This window comes from Protomyctophum bolini (assembly GCF_963924005.1).
Source record: "Protomyctophum bolini genome assembly, chromosome: 23".
Taxonomy (NCBI): domain Eukaryota; kingdom Metazoa; phylum Chordata; class Actinopteri; order Myctophiformes; family Myctophidae; genus Protomyctophum; species Protomyctophum bolini.
Genome location: NC_137884.1, coordinates 6,082,136 through 6,099,101, shown reverse-complemented (window position 1 = coordinate 6,099,101; position 16,966 = coordinate 6,082,136). Strand labels below are relative to the sequence as shown.

General features: G+C 45.7%; 1 protein-coding gene across 1 annotated transcript in view; it reads right to left on the bottom strand.

Annotated features, from left to right (window-relative positions):
* phf21b (PHD finger protein 21B) overlaps nt 1-16,966 on the bottom strand; it is a gene marked incomplete at both ends in the record, with an annotated part of 108,504 nt that overhangs the window by 33,954 nt on the left and 57,584 nt on the right. The window lies entirely within an intron of this gene.

Sequence of the window (16,966 nt, the reverse complement as noted above, 5' to 3'; positions counted from 1 at the left end):
TCATACATCATCACATTCCGGCCAATCACAATTGGCGTCCTCGCCTTTTATCCTCAATATGTACGTTGCTCAACCAATCAAGTCATCGCTACGGGGTGCTCAGCCAATCAAATCATCGCTATGGCGTACACACAAACACACAAAGCTGGGCATAGGAGGGGCTAGCACCTCTCAAAAACAAGTTTATTAAACAAGGTCAGACAACAAGCTCAGAAATGGCAACACTTATTCTGCTCTCTCTCTGTCTCTCTCTCTCTCTCAGCCCCACCCCCAGTCTTACAAAAAATCACACAGATAGATACACACACACACACAGAAAGAAACATCATCTTTCAAAGAAGAGATAAGTACATCTCTCGTTCACCCCCTTTGCTCAACTCAAAGAGGAGGCACTCTAAATATTTTATATTCCATAGCGCTAGCCTGTCCCCCTTTTTTATCATTATTATTTCTCTCTTTTATCTATTCTATGGAGTATGGTTGGGATTTGAAGGGAGAGAGAGAGAGGGTGGACGTGCATTTGAGATGGGTGAAAGCAGGCGGGGGGTTAGTGATGTGGTGGGGTGGTGATGGGGTGATAAAGATGGAGTGGGGGGTGTTCTTTCTCTGTGCTGTAGTCATAGTAAAAAGGGGAATCTGTTTGTGCAACTGCCCCACAGTTTGTGGAAGACTTTTGTTTGTTTGGCGATGTGACACATTGTGAGCTTATAATCTGTGCAGAGCGGAAGGTGCATAAAGAAACAGAAAAAAAAGCCCTGTCCTTTCTTCCATCTAGTATAGGCTATATCCACATGTATAGCTTTTAGCAAAAACTCTGTTGTTGTTGTTGTTGTTGTTGTTGTTGTTGTCGAAGGGGTATACCGGTCCAGCCTTGCCCCTCAATCTTGGGCCGGGGCTACAAAGTGCAGAGGAGGAGGACAGCAGGGGGGCCAATGCAGGGATTCATTTAAAACAAAGGGAGGAGGGGGGGGGGGGGGGGCTTTCTGCCGCCTGAAAGGCCGAATTCCTAATCAGGGAGCCTCCACTGCCCGCTCCCCCCAACCACCACCCCTCCTGCCAAACTCTAGGGGGGGCGGGGGGGGGGGTGTATGGGACCAAGAGAGAATGGGAGCATCTGTAAAAGGTCTCGCACGGTCAGTGATGGAGAGTAACTACGTACATTCACTTAAGAACTGTACTTAACTAACATTTTTAAGTATTGGTACTTTACTTGAGTGTTTCTATAATTCCCAATTCTGTTACTTCTACTTCTACTACATTTTGGATCCAAATGTTGTACTTTTACTCCACTACAATTATTTGAAAACTTTAGTTAGGGAGTTACTGTAGAAATGGATTATTATATTCCAAAACATAGGCCTACATTAACCACTTCAGCCCTATATATATATATATACGGTATATATATATATATATATATATATATATATATATATATATATATATATATAGGCTACATTTCGGCCATTTGAAATGATCAGATCTACAAACTCACAATGCGACACATTGTGAGCTTGTAGATTTTCAAAAGGTTGTTATAAATGAGTTTGAAATGAGACATTCTGCACACTGAGTAGCCTACTTTCCACTTTTGGTACTTTTAAGTACATGCTGATGCCAATACTTTTGTACTTTTACTCAGTTACATTTTGAATTCCAAACTGTTACTTGTAGCGGAGTACATAGTATTGATATAATGATATTGGGAACCCGCGGCACGCCGTCAGGCTGGCTCAGCACTTAGCCTATAGCTAACCCAGACGGTAGAGCTAACCGCCCGGGGCCAGCCCAGCACTATTGATACTTTTACCTAAGTAAAACAATGGCGTGCTTTCTTCCACCACTGCATGCGCGCGGTGGTGTGTGGTACGGCGCAAATAACCAACACTATACAAGCCCACGCCATGAGCTTTTAGGTCGGCTGCTTTGAACGAGTACGAATCAGGCTAAAGATAGACAGACAGATGTGGGGATGTGTGTGTGTGTGTGTGTGTGTGTGTGGGGGGGGTGGGGGGGTTGGACAGCCAGGGGTTCGGTACTGAGCAAAATGGGAGGGAGGAAGGGGTTTCCGTGGAAACTAAATTCTCGCTTTTGTGTCCAAATCCACTCTAATCAGCATGTCGAACAAGATGGGGAAACGTTTCAGAGTCGCACCGGGGTGCTCCGCTTTCATTCTCTCCATCTCTGTTTCTGCCCACTACCATCCCTTGCTGCCCCCCCTCTCTCTCTCTCTCTCTCTCTCTCTCTCTCTCTCTCTCTGTAGCTGGCTCCACAGAAAATAACAGAAAAGTTCCAGAAATAGACGCGGTGTGTCAGCTCCATAAACATTGATACACAAGCTAAATGTGTTTCTTCTCACTGTTGTCGATTAAGAAATTACCACCTTTGTCCAGCATTTTGTCTGTAAATAACACCGATTCGCATAATCACAGCAAGCAGCTGAAGCTGTAATTGGACAAAACAAGAACATAATACAAGCTGCGAATGAACCAAGTTCCGGGCCGAAGTCTATGAAACCCGGATAAATGGTTTCCTATTATGCAGTTGTAAAGCATGTACCAATGTGGACATCAGTGGCTCAGGAGGTAGAGCGGCCGCTACAGGGAATCTGAAGCCTGCCGGTTTGATCCCCAAGGCTCCCCCTTGGTTAGTGTCGACGTGTCCTTGAGCAAGACTCTGAAGCCCTAACTGCTCCCGGTGAGCCGGTTGGTGCCTCGCATGGCTGCCTATCTGTCTGTGTGTGAAATAAATGCATGTTGTATAAAGCGCTTTGGATAAAAGGCAATTTACCATTTGTATGCTTTCAGAGTTGAAAGTAACATGGAGCACTTTGCTGCGTAGCTGAGCTGGAGACCAAAAAAAACAACAACAGAGACATATAAAAGCACAGCCTATGAAATCCAGCCACTCTGGAGAGTCCCTCCCTGCTGTTTTCCCCCGACTAAGGGAACTTCATTCACTTGTTATTTATTAATTCCCCCCCCCCCCCCAGCCATGAGAGTGGCGGTGGGCCCCGCCATTGTTTCAGGGGATCAATGTAATCCGCGGGCCGCCACAGCAACACCATACATCTGGCCCCCGGGGGCCACCATTTGTTCAACCAGAGGCACCTCTGATTGTCTCAAAGGTCATTCATTTGAAGCATCTCGACCGAGGGAGGAGAAACTATGCCCTCCTAGAGAGAGGGGGGGGGGGGGGGGGGGATAGTGAAGGAGAAGAGAAAGAGACTGTCACAGAGGAAGAAAGTGACGGTGAAGGAGGTCGGACTGATATATCGTTTTGGCTGATATATATATCGGCCTTTTTCTCTTCTTTTTTTGACCTTTTTGACGACATCCGTGTCGACAAAATAATGGAGCCGATGTGTCCTGATTTTTATCCACTTTCAACCTGGCTGGCACCTCCATTATGGGCATGTAATTTAGTCAAAATCAATATTTTATTGTATTTTTTATTGCTGATGCTTGCTAGCTGATGTAGACGTTCACCAGGTGTCGCGCGGACGTTGTGAGCTTGTAGAGCGGCTATTCTTTAATTATTATTTATTTAATCTGTTTTACTCCACAAGTATTTGGAGACTTTAGTTTTAACTTACTTTGCAGATTTTAGATTGATACCTCAAAACCGCAAACAGCCCTGCGTTATACTTCGGCTAATCGGAAAATAACCGATCTACAAGCTTGCAACGCGGGCAAAACATAGACATCGGTGGTCTAAGACTTTCCAAAATTGTGATCGGCATCAGACCCAAAAAATGGAGCATCCGTCAGGCTCTACAGCTGGGTGGGGGGTGGGGGGGGGGGCACAAGAGAGAGAGAGAGCTGACAAAAATGCCAGTGGAGAAGTTTCTGGCAGCATCTCTTCTCTCTCTCTCTCTCCCTCTGCTGTGACAGGTGGGTAAACAACCCGTCTTCCTACGGTACACTCGGGTTGAAGAGAAGCGGAGAGCGAGACGCCTGCCTGCCTGCCTCCCCTGTACGCTACGCGGCGTCCCTTTGAGGCGGGCAGGCTGGGTTGCCAGCAGAGAAACAACTAGACCACGTCACTGGAGTGAAGCACATCCACTGTTTCAAACGCGCTCACTATTGCGTCGCTCTGCCTTTTTTTTTTGCACACACATGTGTCCACTGTGTATTTCTGTGTGTGCATGTGTGCGTGCGAGCGAGTGTGCGCATGCGTGTGTGTGTGTGCGAGCGAGCGCGTGTGCGCCTGCGTGCGCCTGTTTGGCCGCCTGCCAAACCATGCTGTCCCTCTCACCCGAGATCAGAGAAGGCTTCTATAAGAGAAGCGTTAATTGCACATATCATGCCATTACAGGGCCTTGGGTATGGATTCCCAGGCCCTGAAACGGCCCATTAATGTGCAGAGGGTGCTAAGGAGAACACCACAGCACAACAAGAGCGTACGGCTCAAATGGCTGTGTAGTAGTCGTGGCATTATGTGCTATAGTCTCCTCTTAACGTAGTAACGGGTGCTGTGAGTGATGACTTCAAACTTCTCTCTCGACAAATAAAATGGGTGTTGTTATTATACTTCGGGGGAGGGGGGGGACTTTATGTATCGGTCAACAACAATGTGACCCTTGAGAGTGTTTGGGACAATTTATTGGTCTTTCTTCATGGGGGGGGGGGGGGCGGGGGAGGGGGTTACATGCATTGATGGCTCCAAGGGTACCTTGACATGCAGATATAATGGACCGGTAATGGGTTACTTTGGCCTGATTTAACTTTGTCGTATGACACTTAACATATTCCCTCCTGTTACCATTATAGTCTAATAAAATTATCAATCAATCAATCAATCAGTTACCATAGGCGGTGACGTGAGGCCAGTGTTAAGCACGGGGATGAATTGGCGTGTGGGCGTGTTTGTGTGTGTGTGTGTGTGTCTGTGTGTGTTACAAAAGATTTGGGGAGCTTAAAATTAAGAAAAATATTCACGTTGGCCTCTGACGGTTTTAGGATTAGACATTGGTTAGGTTAGGTTTAGGGGGTTAGGGGTTGGAATTATGCCTAATTTGTACTTGCTTGCATGCACCGGAAATTGAAATAATAAATAAACGAGCTCAAGCTTGTAGATGTGCTATAGTTTGGGCTTTAAGGTTAGGTAAGGTCACCCTTCCACTGACACCACTAGCCCAGGGGTTCTCAACGGTTTTGGCTGGGGACCCCCGGAAATGCTTTGGCCGTGTCTCGCCCCCAATACAAACTGACCTTAATAAATAAAGAAAATATATCATAAATAAATACTGAAACCAGATATAATCATTAAGTAAAGTGTACTCTTTGTACTATGTAAACTCTTAATTTCCATTTTCCAGCCGTTCACTTACAATTATTTCTTTTTTCTTTATTTTATTTTTTACCCCCCGAGGGGTCGCGACCCACGGGTTGAGAACCCCTGCACTAGCCCACAGGAATCCCGTTGAGGGGGTTCAGACATGCAGTATATTGCAGCATATTGGGACATATTCCCCACCACTCATGCTCCAAAGACCACCGGTGTTGCTTGCTGGGTGACAGCGCAGGTTAATTGAAGCCTGTGCAAGGGCCACGGTTACAGCGCTATGCGGCCACAGAGCTCCAGATAGACAGTCGGCCGGCACCGCTGAACCGGTCACCTCTCGGACTCCCCCAGGAGTCGCTCGCTCCACTCCCACGGCTCACAGTCGGATAGCTATGCCCGCACTTCACTTTGAACTGTCGTCCGATATATACCGAAACGGTGGTGAACAAATATCTTGCATGAAAACTATAGCGTCCTTATTCTCACAAAGCATTATGAGCTTATATATTCGCTATTTTCTGGAAAAAAAGAGTTGGTGCACAGGGAAAGGATAGTATCTTGTGTAGAGCCCTGGGTGTATACTGTCAATGAAATGTATAGGGCAGGCGGCCAACTGTCCAACCCCGAGGACCAACTGTCCAACCCCTGTCAAAGAATATATAAAAAATCACCCTAGACATACTGTAATGTTGCCCTTGGGGAAAACTAATTGGGGAACCGTGGTATAGGGGTCTGTAATTAATGAATGAGTACAGACAATCCAACGTAGATGTGAAAAAATACAACATAATATGGAGATAAAGAGGTCTCTGCCCAACACCGACGATATATATGACATATTTCTAGGTCACGTGGCTGAGCTCTGGTGGTGTGTGTGTGTGTGTGTGTGTGTGTGTGTGTGTGTGTGTGTGCGCGTGCGTGTATGTGCGCAGCGTGCAAGCAGAGTGTCATGGACTGTCTCCACTGTGATGAAAGGTTGAGTCCGGGGCTCGGGAGAAACACACAGGTGCACTGTCTGTGCACTGCCATGCCCGCTCTATCAGAGCACCGTTATTCTGCCACACTCGCTGCCCTGCGGAACATCTTGTCAAACTAAACCGGGTAGACCTCCCTGGAGAGAGTCAGAATTAGATGATATACAACGGGCGCACGCGCGCGCCACTAACACGCCACGGCCGGCCGCTCCTCTGAAAATTGGATTCTGCCCTCGACGTGGATAATGCGGCGGCAGGTTTCCTTTCTTTCGCCCGAGAGATACGCAACGGCGCTCGCTCTGCGTGCGAAGTACGTAAAAGTACGTAAGAGTGTCAATACTGCAATGTAGAAATGATCCTTTACAAATAAAAGTACGTAATTCAAAATATTTACTTGAGTAGGAGCACAAAGGTATTGGTATCAAAATGTACTTAAAGTACCAAAAGTAGAAAGTACTCATTATGCAGAATGTCCCATTTCACAAGTTTTCAAAAGTAAATATTTAGAAAATAGCAGATCTACAAGCTCGCAATGCGACACATTGTGAGCGCATAGATCGGCTATTTTCAAATGGCCGAAATGTATACAGGGTTGAAGTGGTTAATGTATGTTTTGTAGAAGGGGAAAAAAGTCACTATCGTAACTAAAGTGGTCAAATGATTGCAGCGGAGTAAAAGTAGTATGCATAGGAGTATGGATGGCAGAGACTAGATAGGAGCTGTCTGAACAGGAGTATGGATGGCAGAGACTAGATAGGAGCTGTCTGAACAGGAGTATGGATGGCAGAGACTAGATAGGAGCTGTCTGAACAGGAGTATGGATGACATGAGACTAGATAGGAGCTGTCTGAACAGGAGTATGGATGACATGAGACTAGATAGGAGCTGTCTGAACAGGAGTATGGATGACATGAGACTAGATAGGAGCTGTCTGAACAGGAGTATGGATGACATGAGACTAGATAGGAGCTGTCTGAACAGGAGTATGGATGACATGAGACTAGATATGAGCTGTCTGAACAGGAGTATGGATGACATGAGACTAGATAGGAGCTGTCTGAACAGGAGTATGGATGGCAGAGACTGGATAGGAGCTGTCTGAACAGGAGTATGGATGACATGAGACTAGATAGGAGCTGTCTGAACAGGAGTATGGATAGCAGAGACTAGATAGGAGCTGTCTGAACAGGAGTATGGATGGCATGAGACTAGATAGGAGCTGTCTGAACAGGAGTATGGATGACATGAGACTAGATAGGAGCTGTCTGAACAGGAGTATGGATGACATGAGACTAGATAGGAGCTGTCTGAACAGGAGTATGGATGGCATGAGACTAGATAGGAGCTGTCTGAACAGGAGTATGGATGACATGAGACTAGATAGGAGCTGTCTGAACAGGAGTATGGATGGCAGAGACTAGATAGGAGCTGTCTGAACAGGAGTATGGATGTCGGAGACACCGTCATGATGGTGATGTGTGCACTCGTGCCATGTTTGCCTTTCGTATGGCTCCGTTCCCGGGGGGTGTGGGTCGGGGGATTGGGACCCCGGTTCCCCGGGTGGCCTTGCGTGCCAAACTCTCGGCAGAGGGCCAGGCACTCCCATGTGCCTTCAGTGATAAGCTGGCGGCAGTGTGGGGCAGCAACGAAGCACATTTACTTCTTTACTTGAGTATTTGTATTCTTTGTACACTCCACTGCATTTCAAAGACACTTTTGACACTGCATTTCTAGTGAGAGAAGAGGGCGAGTTATGAATGAAACACTTGAGGTGTACTTCTATTATAGTGGAAATTGCCGATCTACAAGCTTACAACACGGCACATTATTTAGTTTTTATGGGAGAAATCGGGGGAAATGTTCTGAATTTCAATATAGCAATGTATTTATATTAGAAATAAAATGTACCTTGTAATCTGTACTTTCGGTTACTTAAGCAATCTCTGTACGTTTAACTCAATTACCAATTTGACTGAGCAACCTTCGGTGGAGTAGGTATTATTTGACCAAGAGTATGTACAGTATACTCTAACTCAAGTAATGTCTGGGGTTTAGTATTTTGAGTACACCACTGGCTGGCGGTCAGTCACCACGCTACTCCCAGGCGGTCCTTTGGAGGAAATCAATCGAAATGGGGGGGGGGGGAACACAGGCCGAAGGCGATCTACTCTGGGAACAGCAGCGGCCATTCCTGCCTGACTTCACGGCACCTTTCCAGGACTCGAGGGCCGTTTTAGCAAATGGACTGTAAACAAAGAAACAGCTGGAGGGGGCCGTGTTGATTGCCATCTGAATGACTGCTGAGGCGATTTTTTCCCCCTTTTTTTCCCAGTGGCTCTTATCTGAATGGAGCACTATCAAAACGATGTCCACTTAATGAGGACGGATAATCCTGTCTGCTCAGCGGACCCACTGTAAACAGCCGCAGTCTGACCTCTATTGCAGCCGTCAAAGAACGGCAGTGTTTTATCTAATTATTTTTTTTCCTGATTAATTTCTGCAGCATCGGCACTCTTTCCTTCCTAACGGCAGTTTATTGGTATCTACACACATGCCTCAGTAAGAAACAATATTATCAAGGTTTGCAGAAATAATTGATAATCCATGGAAACAAATTACTCGTGATGCTCGAGATAAGCGTCAGATATTAGGTTCCAATATGAAACTGTTATTAGCGTTTGTTTGGCCCAGTCTAACAACTGATAGCAATCATGTGAAAATGTTCGTTGCGCCTCAAGCTTGCAAAAAACAACAACAATGACAAACACAGAAGCAGTCCAGTCCAAACAAAGTCCAAATTAAAACCCCTAGTATCCCCAAACTCCCTCCCAGAGAAAACAATTTGATCACGTGGCCACTGCCCGTCACACGGTCGACAGACAATAAATCCATTTAAATGCAAATCATACATGCCCACAGTCTAATTTTGCTCATCTGAAACTGGACTCATTGGAATGCATCGCGCAATACCTTAGCCCCTTGACTTGCAAAACACTGGCCTATACATTCGATGATAATAACCCATTCTGACCGGGCACCCATTTTGGTGTTAGCATCATGTTATGCTTTACCTATTGAAAAATAGCAGATCTACAAGCTCATATCGCGCCACCGAGTGGCGCGATACGAGCTTGTAGGTCTGCTATTTTTGAAAAATTCGAAGAACGACTGACATTTTTAGAATCTGATCTCAGGTCAGAATGGGTTCATCAGACCAGTGTGTGTCCAGTGGAAACCTCGTATGAATCTGATCTCAGGTCAGAATGGGATAAGGAATGAGAGGGGAAACCAAAGTTTGTAGGTGGAAGAATGGAGACAAAGGGGTGTGCCTTTGTTGAAGCGATTGCTCCAGTTGATTGCACAGAGCAGCAGCTTTTCTGAATAGAAATTGTTTCTGCAGACCAGCTTAACCCATTCTGACCTGAGATCAGATTCATACGAGGTTTCCACGGGACACACACTGATGAACCCATTCTGACCTGAGATCAGATTCTAAAAATGTCAGTCGTTCTTCGAATTTTTCAAAAATAGCAGACCTACAAGCTCGTATCGCGCCACTCGGTGGCGCGATATGAGCTTGTAGATCTGCTATTTTTCAATAGCTAAAGCATAACATGATGCCAACACCAAAATGGGTGCCCGGTCAGAATGGGTTAAAACATGGAGAGGGTGGAGATTATAGTTTTGAGAAACTTCGAACGCATTTTGACACAACGAGAGGAAACATAATTATATTTAGCAAATTACGCATCACTGAAACTGCCATAAATCTTCACCGCTATCCTTATCACGTAAGGCCTATATACTACTAGTTCCACCAGATGCTTTCATACACATTTTTGTGGTTGTCAAATTGAGGAGTGAATAAAAGGAGAAATCATATACTGCAGCATCAAACTGTAGTTTGGTTATCATCCCTATTATTGATGATTTTCCGTCGGGGGGAAGAGAAATGGAATGTAATTTAGCCTGTTGTGACACATTGACATTGCCTGCTGGTTCCCACTGCAGCTTCTCTTAATCAAAAAGAATGAAATGAACAAATCTCACGCTCCCAATTCGATCAGAATTAGATGATATCGATCACAGTACCAGCTGACTTGTACGTACACGCAGAGCAATTGATGTCCATAAAAAAAGAGACAATAACGACAACGGCGATAACGAGAAAGCCTTAACCACCACCTGTTTTCTGCACGGTCTGAATGCCGCGGCCCAGCAGGGGAGCTCATTGCTCAACCCTCTCTTTTCATAAAAGGCCCGTTCAGGCGCGGCATCCACTTATTGCTCACACTCGCCTATACCACCTCGCTGGCCATTCATTATGGGGTTCTCTGAACTGCATCCTGTCACTTTCCATCAGCCTCAGAGAAAGAGGAGGAGGGGGGGGTCCTCGCTAAACGGAGCCAGGTCGGACGTTGCACTGTATGTTCGAGCGGCGGGCGCCACTTAAAATGCTTTCGTTTGTTTGTTTGCTGAAAGCAAAAAAAAAACGTTGATTTCCCGTCCCTGCACCAACGTCCCATGCATGTTGTTTTGAGGCCCAGCTTCCGAATGGTGTCTTGCCATGTTTCAGATTGCATCTCAGTGTGAACGTGTGCGTGGCTATAATTGGCTGTTTCCACTTCTGCATCACTGCATTGTTGGCATGTACCTGTACAGTATTTCCGAACAGGAATGGTGTTTCTTTGCCTTATAGCACAGGGGGTGTGAGGCAAGTACAGTAATAGCGGGCATGTTGTCGGGAACAGGATATTCAGTATTGTATGCTTCACACCCGCTGGATGGAGCTTGACTCATTGTCACAGAGCATGCAGCCAGGGAGGAGTTGTCACCTCACCCACCACCTGACAGTGGGGAAAGGGAATCGCCACAGAATCCATCTCTATGGATTGTACTGTGTATACTAGTGTACATACACGTACAAGTCATTATTTCTGTTCACTTAAACCTCACAGTATAGTACGTAGTTGACCCGGGGTCCCCCAGGGATCTCTACTTGGCCCGCTCCTTTCTTCCCTCTGTCTATACCGGTGGTTGTCAACTCTTTTCATATCAAAGCCAATTATTTATTTGGCGTTTGAGGCACAGACCACCACATTTGATGACATTTAACCTCTCAGAGCCAAAACGAAAGAATTTGTCCACAATTCTATGCTGTATTGATGTTGGTACCATTAGGAGAGATAACATGCAAACGTTGCTCAAAATAACAATTCTTCTACATTCTCTAATTGTGTAGACTTCTTGTAAGTTAAGTAATGCAGATGTTTAGCAATAATTGAACTCTTGAGAGCGTGAAATGTAATACACTCTCAAGAGTTAAAGATCTCTAAGAGTCCATTTGATTACTATCTCACCATCCTTTGGCTGCATGGGGACCACCTGGAACCCCCTCAAGGACCACAGGTGGTCCTCCCAACCAGAGGAGCCGAGCGAAGGGGTCAACGGGGGCCCCCCTGCTCGGGAGTGCCAGGATGAAGCCACGGAGAGTTTCCGCCCGCCCGCCAATGATGCAAACAAAACCGCAGGGTCCCCTCCAGCCGTACCCCGACACCCCCCGCTATCAAACATTCAAGACGGCTTCTTCTGCCCTCGTCGCCAAGCGTCTCCTACTCGTGGTTCGCTTCTTCTTTTTCTCCTGATGCGGGCCTTTGTTGTCTCTTCGGAGAGCTCATCAAAAATGTACACCGAAGTGAGGAGAATCCAGGCCAGAGCAGTGACGGGCCGGGGCGAAGGCTTGCGCTTGCAGATAAGGATGCCACCGCTGTGCAGCCTGTCAGCTTCTTCTCTCTCTCTCTCTCTCTCTCTCTCTGTGGGTTTCTGTCTGTTCCGCAATGTTTTGGCAAGAGAACTTACTTCACGGTGTTTCAGATGTACTGTTTTTTTTTACATGAGACGGTGTTGGGTATTTCCACTAACTTACAGTCACGTGGAAGCAGCCGAAGCTACATTACTGACTGACATCCATACTGACTCCGTCTGGCGCTTGTATTAGATTACCTGTGAGGGGATATTGGTCTTTTATCTCATTTGAAAATGCAGCATTTCTGTATCAAGGCTTTAAATAAGAACCCATCTGTAACCACGTAAGTCCTATTTTTTTTACAAAGAAATGCATCTGCAACTATTTTTTGAAATATTTGTTACATTTTCAAATATAACGACCAAAATAGGGATGCAAGAGGCTGAAGTTGTTAAGGTACCAGGGGATTTATCTATGGCCAGCCCAAACAAAACTCTCTAAAGCAGGAATGACCATCGCGCGGAGAAACGTCTATATAACCCCAAGAGGCATGATGAAGACAATTTGCTCTCCCCTTGACACCTTGTTCCCTATATACCAGCTCACACACACCGTGGCCCCGCGGAGAAGCAGCCATGAGCCACCACGGACGCACATTGACTCACCGCGGTAACAATGAGAAAGTGCTGAAAGGTCAATCGCTATATTAAGTGTCGTGAGTGACGGAAAGGAGAGGAATTGTAGAGTGGCTGGCTGGCGCTATACGACAGATCATCTTAACTGTTGTCTCCTAATGGGGCATAATCAGGGAATGAAGTACGACAGAGGGAGTGAGCTCTGCACAGAGGCCACGTACCGCACCGTCCGCACGCTACTAGCGCTGCCATTATACAGTATAATGGTCATGACCCCTATTGTGCTGTTATAATTATTCTCATGTACATACCTGTTAGCGCATAATTACACCTTTGCATATAGATTTTTTAATTTATTTTTACCGTACTCTCTTCTTTTGATCTGTATTCTTATACGCTTTCCTTAAAAGTGCAAATGATGAAGTGTGTAAAATAATAATCTGTATTATTTCACGGACTGGCTGGACGAGGCTGGACTACGGGTGAACAGAGGCCTTGTTTGGCCAGGAGTCCAGGACTCGCAAACAAATATCTGTGAGACGCTTTTTGTCTAATTTAAAATCGAACAGTTAAAATCTTCATCATGCATTGAGGTGCCAAAATCACCTATTCTGATGAAAAGCCTAGACGAAGATTAAAGAAATCACACCCGTGTGAAGTTAGGGGCGCTAATATATCTAACTCATGTTGATTAGGTGATGTAATGGTGATGTAAAACAAACGGTGCCAACACAAACCATTAACCATTAACAATACAGAGACAATATGACAGGCTTTTTTTAAGTAATTAAGGCTACCAATTTGGGAGTTTGAAAATGGTCACCCCCTAAGCGACTGGACCATGACCAGACAGCCTGTCTCAGTCTCTGTCCCTCCACCCCCCTCACCACGACCCTCTGTCACTTCCTCATCTACCGTCGGCTCACATTTCGTCCTATCACGCAGATAGCCTCACATATGGCCGGGGGGGGGGGAGGGCACGCCACTTTATTAATATTCAGCAGTGACTCTGTAGCGTAGCGTAGCGTTTGGCAGCAGCGTGGCCGTGAGAACACTAGACCTGAGTGGAGCTATGGGAATCCAACACACGCATTGGTGGGGAAAAAAAGTCATCACAACCACACCAACTGGTTAACAAAAAGACACAAATGTTGAGAGTTAAATTCAACGCTGCGTGAGATGGCTATAGGTAGCTGAAAGCCTTTAGTGGACCATGGTGGCTCTCAAATGTTCTCATTTAGAGGTCCCCCAAATTGATTTATTTCTGGCTATGGCCACGGAGTCAAGATTGACTGATGATTCAAAAATCTGACCCGTCTGAAGTGGGTGGTGCATAAAAACTCAGCTTCCCATCATGCACCTGTGCACAGTGTGAAGCTGAACAGCACAACATCTTTGTCACCTGTTGTTGGTACCCTAAACATGTATTATATAAATACAGACCACTCAAAAATCACACCCATGTGAAGTGAAGGGCGTTTTTATCATTGTACATCACCATGCCGTAAAATATACACTATGCCTATTTGCTCAGACACTATATGACGTAAAATTCTCCATTCATTGTTAATGGGGAATTTAATGTTTAAGACCAAGTTTGTGTAACCAAAAACTGGATGTAGGAGGGGCTGGCGCGGCTCAAAAATAGCGTAGCGATAGTATATCGCCTATTTTCGAATGGCTGGCTCAAGTACCCCCCAAGTAAGGCCCTCGTGGCCCACTTTGAGAGGTGCACTAGACCCCGCTCTTTCTCGCTGCACTGTGTTGTCAAATCAACCAGAAATGCCTATATTCTTTTTAAAGGCATAAATCCATCAGTCACCAGCAGCAGTGCTACTGTGGCTCATGGCAAATCGCCCTGAGGGCAGCTAGCCTCAGTGAACTGATCAATAGTTGAACTCACTGTTGTCCTTCCAACCCATTGAACTGCACATCAGAATAATAACTCAAAACGCCGGTCGATGACTGACAAGTGTCTATGGGTCGAGCAGGCGAGAAATCGATTAGTATTCAAATCCATCGTTGATGTATGTATTGTGTATGCATATTACAGCCCCCCACTGCCCGGTGTTCAGACCCTTGTGTCTTGTGTTTATAGCCTTTTAAACAAGCCGCCAGTCCCGTGGACCGAGGGGCAATACATTTTCATCTGTATTTTTTATTTCTCCACCTCTCCTCTCTTGGACGTGTTCCAACGAGAGCAGCTTCGAGAGGCCAATATGTGCTGACAAAAAGGTTTGGGAAGTTGTTCTCTGGGTACTTGAGGGAGCGTTCAACATTTTGTGTGTGCGTGTGACGCGTGTGCTCCTTTTAATGGCTCACTCGGCGTTTTCCGTTTTTCGTGTCGCCGGGCGTCCCTCTAACGGCGGGCCCCCATGGAGGACCTTCCAGACACTCTCAGTGGAGGAGGGATGGCGGGGGTAGTATGTGTGTGTGTGTGTGTGTGTGTGTGTGTGTGGGGGGGGGGGGGGGGGCATGGAAAGGGGACAGCTGGCTGAGAGAGAGAGAGAGAGAGAGACAGAGACAGAGAGAGAAAGTCTTGGAGAGAGATAGAGACTGAGAGAGGGGGTTGTTGTTTGTAAGAGGGTGGGGGTTGTGTGTGTGTGTGCTTGTATCACTATACTTGTGAGGGCCAAATGTGCCTCAAAAGTCATATAGTAGAATTAGAATATGGACATTGTGAAGACAATATTTCCTGGTCCTGGAGAAACAGTTGCTTTATGGTTAAAAGTGTGCTGTTGTGCTGTTTTCCGGCTCTTTTCAATACTGTACTAAAATGTAGTTGTCCTCACAAGTATAGCTATGTGTGTGTGTGTGTGTGTGTGTGTGTGTGTGTGTACAGAAGGGTTTGGGGTTTGTGCTGGAGGCCAGCAGATGGACCCCCGCTAACAATAGCCCTAGACAGATGCAGCCACAAAGAACGGCGACCGTCCGGCTCAAACAACACAAAACACACTGCGCGTGCGCACGCACACACACAATCTTACAGCACACAATAAAGCTCCGGAGGAACGCACACGCACACGTACAAGCTCGCCAAACAAACACACAAACAGCAGCCTGCGGTGGTGAAAAACTAAGGAAGGAAGTTAGGGTTAGTTGGTTAAGTGAACAGGGGTTAGTTAAGTGTCTTCAGTTTTCAGCAGTGGTGGAAAGTAACAAAGTACATGAACTCATTAACTGCCAGAGTTTCTTTAGAACAGTCTGCACACACTTCCAGGTGTTTTTGAGCATTCTTTACCAATCTTTCAAGACCCATGGCCACAGAGTATTTTGTTCTATGACGATGTAAACACAAAATATCGAGAGTATCTACTTCATCGGGGGAAATAAGATTGTTTCCACGATGTTCAGTTCTTTAGTTATTGGCAGTTGAATATAGCTTAGAAGTAAAAGTACCTCTCAATTATACTCACTCAAGTACTTGAGTAAATACTTAGTTACTTTTCACCACTGGAAGTGGAAAGCATTAACTGTTTGGTCTGTCACACACTAGTTTACTAAATGTTTGGTCTGTCACACACTAGTTTACTAACTGTTTGGTCTGTCACACACTAGCTTACTAACTGTTTGGTCTGTCACACAGACACTAGTTTACTAACTGTTTGGTCTGTCACACTAGCTTACTGACTGTTTGGTCTGTCACACACTAGCTTACTGACTGTTTGGTCTGTCACACAGACACTAGTTTACTAACTGTTTGGTCTGTCACACACTAGCTTACTGACTGTTTGGTCTGTCACACACTAGTTTACTAACTGTTTCGTCTGTCACACAGACACTAGTTTACTAACTGTTTGGTCTGTCACACGCTAGTTTACTAACTGTTTGGTCTGTCACACAGACACTAGTTTACTAACTGTTTGGTCTGTCACACACTAGCTTACTGACTGTTTGGTCTGTCACACACTAGTTTACTAACTGTTTCGTCTGTCACACAGACACTAGTTTACTAACTGTTTGGTCTGTCACACACTAGTTTACTAACTGTTTGGTCTGTCACACACTAGTTTACTAACTGTTTGGTCTGTCACACACTAGTTTACTAACTGTTTCGTCTGTCACACAGACACTAGTTTACTAACTGTTTGGTCTGTCACACACTAGTTTACTAACTGTTTCGTCTGTCACACAGACACTAGTTTACTAACTGTTTGGTCTGTCACACACTAGTTTACTAACTGTTTGGTCTGTCACACAGACACTAGTTTACTAACTGTTTGGTCTGTCACACACTAGCTTACTGACTGTTTGGTCTGTCACACACTAGTTTACTAACTGTTTCGTCTGTCACACAGACACTAGTTTACTAACTGTTTGGTCTG